We start from the raw sequence: 13,500 nt of genomic DNA, 5'->3' as shown, positions 1-13,500 counted from the left end.
TCTCTCCTTCTTTGATTATTGAAATTTTTGTTGTTGCTTCTAGTATTATAACATGGTCCATTGTTCTTCTTAGGTAAATCTTGCGCATAGTGCCCTTTCTTATGACAATTATAGCATTCAATGTTCACATATTCCTTTCTTCCACCAGAATTTCGAGGAGGAGGCTTTCTTGAATTTGATGGACCTCCTTTCCCTTTCTTCTTCTTCTTGTCATGAGCGATGTATGCAACGGGTTCTCCTTCTTCGTTCTTTTGAATCCTTAATCTTACTATCATCCTTGACTATTATTGAGTGAGTTTTCTAACAATTTCACAAAATTAAGGGAGGACATTTGTGTTGCTTATAGTAGTGATGAATGTTTCCCAAATAGGAGGGAGACCTCTAAGAGTCATGACGACCAGTTCCCTATCAGGCACAACTTCTCCAACTCTTAGCAATTGATATCTAATATGAGAGATCCTCATTATGTAGGATTGTATGGGCTCTCCTTTTTTCATCTCAGTGTCTTTGAGTTGATCTTTCAAGGTGAGGATTTCATTCAAATTGTTGACCTCATACATGTTGGCTACCTTATAATACATGTCTTTAGAAATTCTCAAGTTCCCAACATATGCAAGTAGATTATCTTGTAAACCATCAACTATAATTTGTTTTTCTTTCAACTCACCTTTCTTGTGCTTGTTCTTGACAACAATGGATGCATTCTCTGGAGGCTCTGGTACCTTTTCTTGAATGTAGTCCAAAACGTCATTGTTATCAGCCATGATCTCCAACCTAACTTTCCATGCAGAAAAATTAGATGAGTCACCCAACTTCTCATAATTCTTGAAGTAGGAAGTCATCTGACTTTGACTAGATCGGTTCTTTCAACTTTCCAAAGAAGAGTGCTTCAAGGCTTGTCTCCTTTTGGGTTTGTCCTTCACCTTAGCTTTGATACCATGTTAATTTTTTAGATTATTCTATGTTGTATCAATTACTTTAGGCCAATTCCAAACTTCCATTAGCAATATTTCAAATTACAATTAGTATTTCCATTCATCAACAGTAATTGAAGATAGAGAAATATATGCAATGACAAAGAAAACAATCAGCACATCAACAAGAGACATCAGATTTGGTCAAAGACCGTGGAAAAAACCCCACTAGGGGGAAAACCCTTTGAAATTCTTCTTTTATTATATTGTCATAAAATATTCAGCAAAGAGTACAATGATCGCAATACAATATGATCCATAATACAACCCAAAAACTTCAGAAACCAGTTTACAGTGGCAAAATATATCAGAGGGAACATGATTCGGACTTCAGACAGCTTCAGAAAACTTCAGATGATGGTAAACTATAGTCAAACCCCTAGATTCTCCCTTCAGGTTAGCGTGTGTGTGTTTGTAACTTCCTAGATGTTGCCTTGATCATAGCATGTGTGCATCCAAAGACGAAATTTCCCCATTCTCTGCTAGCATCTAGAACAGAAACCCTAATTTTGTGCGAGCTTCGATCTAAGACTTCAGACCTTCGTACGACCTTTTCCTTCGCCAATGTGCCGAACCAAATCAGATAGAAGAGAAGGAGAAGCTTTATGTTGTCATGATGTCTAAATGAGCTTCTAGGTCACTGTATCTATAGGCTTCTAGGAGTGTTCAACAGTGTCCACTTGATGTTGAAGCCGACCTGCATGAGAGTGAGGCTAACCTGATCTAATATCCATGAGTGGCTGCACAAAATCAAAAACCAACTTCTACTTGTCCGAACGATGTGATCTTTAGGTCGATTTTGGTCCTCTCGAAAAGAGGAATTAAATTCCATCATCATCTCCATCAAATGAGTAGTCCAGAGTGGAATTTGACCGCAGTTGTATATTTTTAACAGAATGAAGACAATCTTGTCAATAGCTCGCAAGAAGATTGATATTGCACATCTATTTCATTTAATTTTAGGTATCATAATTTTTGACAACTAATTAATTCTTAATAGTTTCCCTCTAGGTATTACTAAATATATCTTGAAGAGTAGTTTTAATTTTAAATTTGTTGAGTTATCTCAATCTGTTGAGATGATAGATATTGTTAATAACTTTAATTATGAAAAATGATGAAATAAAAATTTTGAATGCAAATTGACAATGTCATAGTGTTTAATGGAAAAAAATGTAAATAATAAGAATGTAGTCAATTACAAATAGTCTTCATTGTGATCAAGCTCAACTATTTTCTTCAACTATTTTTATTGTCACTCCTATTAGTTTTTCCATATTTTCATATCAATTATATGAAAAGTGCAGTTGAAATCATAAACCATTTAAATCTTTAACTCAAGCTATTGTAGTAAACATCTTACCTTTTCTCTCTTGCTCTCCAATATGAATAAGTTGAATTACTATAACACAAAAATCAATGCACATTGTCAATAATTTTTTTGTGCTTACACTGTCATGTCCTTCCTAAATTAATTTGGAACAAGATTAATTATTGCATTTTGGGGCCAATTTTGGAGATAGTGGGGCCCATTCGATTTTATTAGGATATTAGACTTAGGAAAAGTTGTTTTTTTGTGGTTAAGTTCCATGTGGGGGGCACCCACACTAGGGAAATACACACTCCCTAGTTCGAATTGCATGGAGGGGAAAATTCGATGGTTAAGTGAGGGCCCATGATGGAGGTAAAATTAGAGGGGAAAGTGCTTCATGAAATCTATATAAGGCAACTCTCCTCATTTTGGCATATTGATTTCTCTTTGGTTGCTCGAGCTGCTTAGCCGAGTCACTTGTTGTTCAGCAAGATTTCTTCAAGAAAAGGTCTAACCCTTTCTTCGGGGGACTTCGAGTGCCACCCTAGGAAGGTTTTTCTTCATTCTTCTAGAGGAGGATTTCATTGTGGCTTCCAGCAATTGCATTCATCTCCAGGTGGTGTGTATTACTAGAGGACGCAGTGAAGAGGAGGCCGATTTTGCTTGTGGTGTCTTGCAGTGGAGTTTGGTTGGGAGATTTTTAGGAGAAGAGGCATAGGAGGTTTGTTTTCATTTTGGAGAGTTTGGGAGCTGGAGGAGAGTGCTTCTTGGCAGTGTGACTTTCACACTTCCTGGGCCAGCGCAGAGGTAGCATTTGGTGCACATGTGGGAGGTAGAGCATCAGTCTTTAAGGCTGAAATTTGTAGGGGGGGCTAAGGGAAGAATTTGTGGAGGATATTGCTACATTTCCAGAGCTTGGGAAGAGGTTTTTTCTTGTATTTCTTGCAAGCCATATTCTTGAGTAGTTTGGAGGGCGCAAGGCATATCCAAGGCCGAATTTGGGAGGTTGGATTCATACCAAACACTTTCTAGGTTTTTGTGGGTTTTGGTCAAGGCGCTTGGGGCTGATTTTGTAGCATTTTCAGAGCAGCGAAAGTGGAGTTTATTGCAATTCCTTTCTAGCCGACAGTGTAGTCTTCTAGGCAGCACAAAGCATTAGAGCAGTCATTCTCCATTACTTGATATCATTGTCTCATCACCTGGGTTCTATCATGATTTCCATTGAGACAATCCCAGGTGAATTCCTCCATACTATTGTACTTTCTCCATTGATTAATAAAATAGCTCAGTTGGTTCTATTTCTGGAGTTTGTATGAGCATTTACCGATTGTTGAAAATTTATGTGTATAAATCGGTTTTGCTTTGCATATCATTGTTTATTTAAGTTTGGAACATTACATACACTAAAATCAATCACACTGTTAATCCAATCACTTTAAAATTAATGTACCAACAAACATCTAGTTACATCAAATCATAAATCAACATCTACATTGAATTCAATGCATCTAATGCAAGCAATCAAATATGATTAAAAAAACATTTACACTGAAATCAATGCATCTAATGTAGGAAATCAGATAGGATTAGAAATCAACATCTACACTGAAATCAATACATCTAGTGCAAGAAATCAAATATAATAAAAAATCAACATCTACACTAAAATCAATACATCTAGTGCAAGCAATCAAATATAATTAGAAATCAACATCTACACTAAAATCAATGCATCTAGTGCAAGAAATCAAATAGAATTAGAAAACATCTACACTAAAATCAATGCATCAAGTGCAAGAAATCAAATAAGATTAAAAATCAAATTTACACTGAAATCAATTAATCTAGTCCAAGCAACCAAATATCACTAGAAATCAACATCTACATTGAAATCAATGCATCTAGTGCAAGCAATCAAATAGGATTATAAATCACCATCTACAATGAAATCAATGCATCTAATGCAAACAATCAAATAGGATTATAAATAACCATCTACACTTAAATCAATGCATCTAATGCAAGAAAACAATTAGAATTATAAAACATCTACATTGAAATTATTGCATCTAGTGCAAGCAATCAAATAGGATTAGAAATAAACATCTACACTTAAATCAATGCATCTAGTGCAAGCAATCAAATATCATTAAAAATCAACATCTACACTTAAATCAATGAATCTAGTTCAAGCAAGCAAATAGTATAATTAGAAAACACCATGTATGTTGAAATAAATGCATCTAGTGTAAGAAATATCCTTCCCTCTCTCCACCCTCCATCAATATCTATATCTCCCTCCATCTCTCCTTCTCTATCTCTTTATCTCACCTCCAAACATACACACTCTCTCCATCTCTCCCTTGTCACTCCCTCTCTCTCTCTTCGCCCTCCAACCCTGTCACTTTCTCCATTCATCTCCCCTCCTTTCTCCCCCTCCATCTTAGTGCCTTTCTATCTCTCTCTTAGCCTTCTCACCCTTTCTCACTCCTCTCCTTCTCTCTCTTCATTCCTCCTCTCCCCTCTAATTTAGTTCAGTGAAAGCAATCAAATAGGATTAGAAATCATCATCTACATTGAAATCAATGCATCTAACAAAAGAAATATTCTTCCTTTCCCTCCCCCCTCCATCTATATCTATATCTCCCTCCATCTCTCGTTCTTTGTCTCTCTATCTCACCCCCCTGAACACACATGCCCTCTCTCTCCATATTTATCTCTCTCCCTCTCTCTATCTCTATCTTCTTCCCTCTCTTCACATTCCATATATATCTCTATCTCCCTATGTCTCTCTTTTGTCTTTCTATATCACCTCCAAAAAATACACACTCTTTCTCCATATCTATCTCTCCCTCCTTCTTCCTCTCCCTCACTCTCTCTTTTCCCCTTCTCTCCCTCTCTCCCCCATTCTATCTCTCTTCCCTCCTGCTCTCCTCTCTCTTCATCTCCCTCATCACTCCCTCTCACTCTCTCCACCTTTCTCTCTATGTGTCTTTCTTTTTACCTTCCTCTCTCTCTCCCTTCCTCTCTCCTTCTCTCCCTCACATCCTCGCTCTCTTCCTTCCTCTCTCCTTCTTTCGCTCACGTCCTCGCCCTTTTCCTTCCTCTCTCTCCCTTTCTCTCGCACCTCCCTTTATCTCTCCCCATCAACTCTCTCTCTCTCTCTCTCTCTGCCTTCCAACTCTGTCACTATCTCCCCCCCTCTCCTTCTCTCCCCCCTTCTCTCTATCTCTCCTTTGTCTCTCTATCTCACCCCAAGCATAAACATTCTCTCTCCATCTTTTCCTTGTCACTCCCTCTCTCTCTCTCCACTTTTATCTCTGTGTCTTTCTTCTTCCCTCCCTTTCTCTTCTTCCAACTCCATCTCTCTATCCCTCCCTCTCCTCCTTTTCTCACTCCCTATATCTCTCCACCTTTCTCACTCTATGTATTTGTTCTTCCCTCTCATATATATCTAGAGTTAACATATATCATTATAATATAATAAATCTAATATTGTATTAATTTAAAGTTATTAAGTTGAATAAAATTAATATTAGTACTAGATTTAATAATAATATTAATATGAATATTTTGGAATATCACAACTTTGATGAGGAAATATTTATTTATGTGTATAGAGATTTTAATATATCCATAGGATATGGTTTTCCTTTTAAAGACTAATTTTACAAATAATTAATTAAAAGAAATATTAAAAAAATTTAGAACAAGATTTTTTATCCTTTGTGTTGAATTAAGCTTTTTACTCTGATTTAAGAAATTGTAGTGGCTTTAATAAAGAGTAAAGATATTTAGAATTTTACCTAATTTGGAATTTTAATGTGGTAAAAAAATTGTTGAAGGTAAATTTATGATCCATTCAAATTCAACGTATATGATAAAAGAACTATTAAATACATGAGATAATTGTATTTTAATTTTTTATCTAAAGGCACGAGATAATTGTATTGTAGTTTTTTTTCTATATGGTTATTTTCATTTTTATTTTGGGCCAACATTAATTTTTTCTATTTTCATTATTATTATTTATTGGAAAGATGAACATAAACATTAATTAGATTTCTAATTTTTTATTCGAGGTCATATTGGGTTGTAGAATAAGCCTCTGGACGCAATAAAATATTTTAATATGAATTAATATTGACGTATACTTAAAAATATATTAATAACAAAAAAATTAGTTTAATGTGCACTAATAAAATGACGCAATGCACATGTTATGTAATCTTTATAATATTCAAAAATACAATTTAAACAATTAAAAAATTAAACATTGTTTTTTGCACTCTAAAAGAAGTTTGCACTTAAGAAATTTGATCTCTGTCGGCTCATGTTAGATCCATGGTTAAGATGGATCTATGTTGGTTTATATCTCTATGTTGTATGTTTTAAAAACATATTTATTTATATCTCTATGTTGTATGTTTTAGAAAAATATTTAACATATTCATATTTTCATCTGTGCTTATGAGGATTTAGTTGTCTCTTTTTGTGGTTATTTATATTTTAGGTGAAATGTGCAGAAAATCCTACAGATTCACAAGCTAATGCAAATTGCTAAAGCAAGAGACAAGAATCTACTTCTACTCTTTACAACGGAAACCCATAAACATCGAGCAAACAATAATCAATAGAGGAAGAGAACCAAAAGCAAATAACACAATAAATATCCGAGGAAAGCCACAGCTCAAAACCCCACTATCTGTTTTGTATTAATCCGGACAATCAAGATGAAATTACAATTCTTGTTCTCTCTAGAACAATCCCAGCACTCCGAAAATTCAATCTCCAACTCATAAGCAAGCTCAAGGCCAAATCTTAGCCTCTTCACAAGTTCTCCAAGTCTCTATTCCAATGTGTAATTCCTATGGAGGATAGCTTGTATTTAAAGGGAAATAAAGCCTCTAAAAACCGCGCAATCCCTCAAGGGTCAGTTCTTGAATGCATGTACTATCAGTGCAACTCAAAAAAATCTAAAACAAATAGTACATTGTCCCTACACTCTAGTCTCAACTGGGTCTTTTTCAGAATCGACATGCATGAGTTTCTCATGAATAAATATTCAGTTAACTAAAGTAGCACTGGTGTAGTTAATTAGTGACAACACTGACTGTTAACTCACTATTAGTTCTCTCAATCAGTTTGAGAACTAATTTAACTGAACTGACTCATGAAACTGAGTCTTCTATTTTACAACTCACAATTAACTCACACTAGACTCCTACAAAGTAGGGAGAACATACACATGACGACAGAAAGACTTCCAACTTGAATTTCCTAAGTTAAGTAAGTTTAATAAACTTAATTAACTAATTTTAAGTTTCTATGAGAATAGAATTCAAATTTAATTCACAGTTTAATTCAAGGACAAATTAAACTAGAATTTCTTGTTGTCTTTTCTCAACACTCCCTCTCAACAAGAAAGGGGTTAGCAACTACCCTGATCCTGTCTCTGTGAAACTCGAATTTTCATCTTGACAATGTCTTCGTCAAGATGTCAGCGTCTTGCTCCTCTGTGGGAAAGTAATCTAACAACATGATCCACCTCAATACACAATCTCTTAGATGATGATACTGGATATCAATATTCTTGGACTGACAATGAAAGACTAGATTTTCAGAGAGTTTAATACAACTCTGATTATCACAATAAATCATTGTCGGATCCATCTGTTGATCAAACAAAACAACCAGGATCTTCCTCATCTAGATAGCCTCACATGTTGCCTGACTTGTAGCCACTTACTCTACCTCTATCAAACTAACTACAACTGATCTATGTTTCTTGTTGTACCAAAAAACTATAGTTGACCCAATACTAAAGATCCCTCCTGATGTGCTCTTTCTGTCGGATGGACTCCCTGCCCAATCTGCATCGCTGAAGCCTTGAAGCTTCACTCCCTCTGTCTGTTTGTACCATAACCCAAACTGAGTGGTGCCTCTGAAGTATCTCAATGCATGCTTTGTCACCTTCCAATACAGATTGGTAGGCCTAACCATCGCATGACTAAGCTAGTTAACTGCATAGCACATATCTGGTCATGTTTTCACCAAGTACATGAGTGAACCCACAAGATGTCTGTAAATAGTAGCTTCCACTACTTCCCCTGAAGTAACATCCTCCTTCCTCCAGTCACCAGCTAGAGGAGTCTCCATGGGTTTATTGCTTTCCATGTGGAATCTCCTGAGTATCTCGTTGGCATACTTGCCCTGAGATACAAACAACTCCCCATCTCCCTGCCATACCTTCATGCCAAGAAATTAATGCATGAGCCCCACGTCCATCTCAAACTCTATTCCAAGTTCCTCCTTGCAAGATTTGATGAGCCTCATCACCTGTCAGTATCAAATCATCTACATAAAGTACAATGATCAACATCTTACCTTCCACCACTATGTGATACAAGTTTTCATCCGCTTCACTCTTCATGAAGCCCATCCCAGTGAAGTAGTTATCTATCCTAGTGTACTAAGCACGGGATGCTTGCTTCAACCCTTACAACACTCTCTTGAGTCAGCACACATGCGACTCATGGTCCAAGGTTTCAAAACCTTCGGGCTGCTTTATGTACACCTCTTCTTGAAACCTTCGGGCTGCTTTATGTACACCTCTTCTTGAAACCTTCGGGCTGCTCTATGTACACCTCTTCCTCAATCATGCCATTGAAGAAGGCAATCTTCACATCCATCTGATGGATCTTCCAACCTATCTTTGCCGATATTTCCAAAATAGATCTGATTGACAAGTACCTTGCAACAGGGGCAAAGGTCTCGTCATAGTAAATCCCCTCTACCTGTGAAAAGCCACGGGCCACAAATCTGGCCTTATGCTTCTCCACACTACCATCTGCAACTTGTTTTACTTTGTAAAGCCAATGGGAGCTCACAAATGACTTATCCTATGGTATCAGGACCACATCCCAAACATTGTTTCGAACTATGGAGACATACTCCTCCACTATCACATCAACTCAAACCGGTTGTTGCACTGCTCCTTGAAAGGAAGATGGCTCTGTCACAACACATGCACCCATAAATTCCATATATCCAGTGTACCTCTCTGGTGACCTCCTCTGCCTACACTGAGAAGAGGGTGCTCCCACATTCTTCTGTGCATCATCCAACAATTTGTCAGCATCTCTAGTGTGCTTTCTTCCCTCTCTGGAAGACTCTGCCTGACTAGATGTCTCCACCCTCTGAACCTCTGCATGTGGCTGCTCCACATCAATCTGAGGCCCCTCAACCTTAGGAGTTAAATCCTCCTCATCTACTTGTAGCTCAAGCTCCCTCTCAAGGGATACTCGCATGGCCTTTTCCTCATCGAATTTGATATCCTTACAAACCATTGTCATCCGACTGGTCAGCATGTACACTCGATAGTTGTGGGATGTATCAGTGTACCCCACAAAGATCCCCAACTCTGTTGTTGGATCAAGCTTCTTCTGTGCATCTTTGGTCACATGGCAATAAACCGATGACCCAAAAATCCTGAAGTGACCAACATTTGGCCTCTTACCAAAATAATCCTCCTCTGGTGTCTTCATCTCAAGTATCTGATGTGGGCTATGGTTCTGAACATAAACCGTTGTGTTGCATGCCTCAACCCACAAGTGTAGTGGTAGGCCCTGATCATGCAACATCGCCCTTGATGCCCCTACTATGCTCTTGTTCTTCCTCTCAGCAACCCCATTTTGTTGAGGGTTATGGGGTGTCGTCAACTCTCGTTTAATCCCTTCCGCTGCACAAAAGTTCTTAAACTCATTGGAGACATACTCACCATTGTTATCACTTCGTAGAGCTTTAACCTTCTTTCCAGACTCTTTCTCTACCAATGCTTTGAACTCACAAAACTTTGTGAAAGTTTGATCCTTTTTTCTGCATAAAAAATACCTAACATTTACGAGAATAGTCATCAACAAATATAACATAATACCTGTGTTTGGCCGTGGATGTTGTCGAGAATGGTCCACACACATCTGAATGGACTCTCTCCAGAATAGACTCTGCTCGACTGTCTCTGTCTCTAAAGGAAGACTTGGTGTATTTTCCCAAAGTACAACCCTTGCATGTATCAACTTGCTCAAGTGTACCTTTGGGAAGACCGGTAGAGATTTGCTGCAATATCTTCAAAGCCCCATGATGCAAGTGGCCCAATCGCCTGTGCCACACTCGCTGACATCTCGACTCATCATATTTTCCGCCTTTTAACTCAAAGAAACACAATCCTCTACCTCTATCTTATAGAGATTCTGAACTCGAATCCCTATCTTCTTTACTTGACCCGTGGCTATGTTTCGAAGGAACGCCTCTCCTTTCGAAAATATCACATCATAGCCTCTATCCTCAAACATGGAAATGGATACCAAGTTCTTCGTCAGTCCGAGTACATGCATAACATTCTTCAAGGTGAGTGGAGCCACATGCTCCCTCTGAAAAATAATAGTTCCCACACTAGTAACACTATACTTACTGTCATCACCCATCTCGATATGCATCTTAAGATCTTTTTCCTCTAGTTCACTGAATAACTCTTTGTCACCAGTGATGTGGAATGAAGCTCCATTTTTTAAGTTACCAGACACTTCCCATCATTGAAGACACCATGCATGCAATGAGGGAAAAGTCTAATTCAAATTGGGAGACCAAAGCCTCACCCGCCATTCCTCTTGAGGACTTCTCCTTGGACTTCTTAAATGGACAATTTGTAGCAAAGTGTCTCATCTTGTGACAATGAAAGCATTTAACTTTCATCATGTCCTTCTTCTTACCTCCATGATAAGAATTTGATTTGAAATGGGAAAGTTTACCTTTCCCCTTCCTTGCCTTAATTGCTAAGGCACAGTTCTCCTCATCATAAGAATTTGATGAAGAGCAATCCCTGGTGTTTCTCCTGATCTCATCCTGTATCAAATCCAACCATAGTCGTTCCCAATCTAGCAGCTTCTCCCGACCATTGACAGAGTCCCGATAACTATGCAACTCTTTGGGAGTCCAAGAAGAGCAAGGCTCACCATATCCTCCTCGACAATCGTGATTCCAACACTTCCAAGTTCATCCCGACATTGAGTGAACTTGGTCAAGTACTTTGGAATCGTCTTGCCTTTCTCCATCTTGATTTTACGAAGTTTATCCTTTAGTGCCAACTTCCTTTGATCACTACTATTCTAATACAAGTCCGTCAATGTTTCCTTTCCATGGAGACTCGAAACAATATAATCTCGAACTCCCTCAAGGATTATCTGCTTTGCCTTCGCCAAACACTTCTTCCACTCGGCCAAGTTCTGTGCATCAATCGTTGTTGGCTTAGGAATTGTTTGTTCAACAAATTCCTTCAAGCCATTGTCCTCTAGCATAGCCTCCATCCTGTCCCTCCAGACTATGAAATTCGAGTTGCCTTCCAAGGAATACTCAAGCCTCAACCCATGGAACGCCATCTGTCGATCTTGAAGTATGTATTGCAAATTCAACTTTCCCCTGTAACCCAAAAACTCAAAACTTCAAAATCTCCTCTAGTATACTGTTGTCAGCTCCGATACCATGTAGAAAATAATGTAGATTCACAAGCTAATGCAATTTGCTAAAGCAAGAGACAAGAATCTACTTACTTTTTACAGTGGAAGCCCATAAACATCGAGCAAACAATAATCAATAGAGAAAGATAATCAAAGGCACATAACACAATAAATATCCAGGGAAAGCCACAACTCAAAATCCCACTACATGTTTTGTATTAATCTGGAAAATCAAAATGAAATTACAATGCTTGTTCTCTCTAGAACAATCTCAACACTCAACAAATTCAATCTCCAACTCATAAGCAAGTTAAAGGCCAAAGCTTAGCCTCTTCACAAGTTCTCCAAGTCTCTCTTCGAATGTGTAATTCCTATGAAGGATAGCTTGTATTTAAATGGAAATAAAGCCTCTAAAAACAGCACAATCCCTCAAGGGTCAGTTCCTGAATGCTCATCATAGACCCATCCAAAATTGTGAAGTAATAGATCCCTATAAAAATTGTTCAATAGGCGGGTGTGTGTTACAAATCAACCTAGTATCATTTTGTGTTGCACAAGTTGATCTCAATGAGCTCACCTCTTTTAATATTATACAAGTTGTCACTATGTATTGGGCATTAATATAAGTAGTATTATTAATTTACATAATAATTATTAGTACAATGATTTGTCTTCATAGTTTGTTTTATAGAAAACTATAGCTCTCATTTGAAATTGGAGATTTCATGGGACAACCATGGGTTGATTCCAGATTTTTTCAGTCATCTTTTTCATTATACATTGTTGAAATTATGCATAATTTTTCAGCTGGAAAATGTGTTTTAATAACTGGAAATTATATGATATAGCAGGGTTTTAATTGCAGAAATTCCAATGATCTATTTCCTCACATATTTTTTTATCTTTTGCATGTGTTTTCTGCTGGAAATCATATTGTTTATGCTGATAATTGTATTGGGTTTTTATGAATTTCATTAGTTTATTATTATGTTATGTTCTTATGCAAACAAGCATGATTATATTTTATGTTTTTTTGCTCGAACATGTTGAACAAATTGATTTTCTTTCTTGAAAGTGTTGATATTAGTAAAAGAGCTCCCATATGCATTGAAGATTCAACATTAAATTATATTATTTAATAATATCGTAGTATTTTCTAACCAATATGTGTTTGGTCTCTCGACAAGTAAAAGATTTGGTTTGTGACTCTAACATATTATTTTTAGAAGAACATTACAAAAAAGACTCTTTTTTGTACAAGAGAAACTACACATAACAAAACAAGTTAACACAGATCTCTTATATCTATCTATGAAAAGAATGGTTCGATTTTAATTTTTTTAATTTTAATGATTTTTCTTCCCTTTAACTAGGTCTCATTTCTAATTTTCAGAGATTTTTTTAATAAATAATTTTCACATTTATTTCACATCATTCAAACTATAGGCAATTGTAGTTTTTTATTGTTTTTTTACTTTAATTTAGCTATATTAAAACTAGGCAGCAAGTACTAGCTACTATGTAGCACTTGTTATATTGAATCTCCTCGAGCATCTCCTCATTATTTATTTATTTTGTTAGATGAGTCCTCTAGCTATGTCATTATTTATTTATTTTGTTAGATGAGTCCTCCAGCTATGCCCTGATGATGAACCACAGTGGTGGTTCGAAACATCAAGTCAAAAAACATGATGTGATT

This window comes from Pinus tabuliformis, chromosome J (assembly GCF_031772625.1).
Source record: "Pinus tabuliformis cultivar Carrire ecotype Pingquan chromosome J, CPIR1, whole genome shotgun sequence".
NCBI classification, from domain to species: Eukaryota; Viridiplantae; Streptophyta; class Pinopsida; order Pinales; family Pinaceae; genus Pinus; species Pinus tabuliformis.
The sequence above is the reverse complement of the archived record's forward strand: the minus strand, read 5'-3'. Positions refer to the sequence as shown.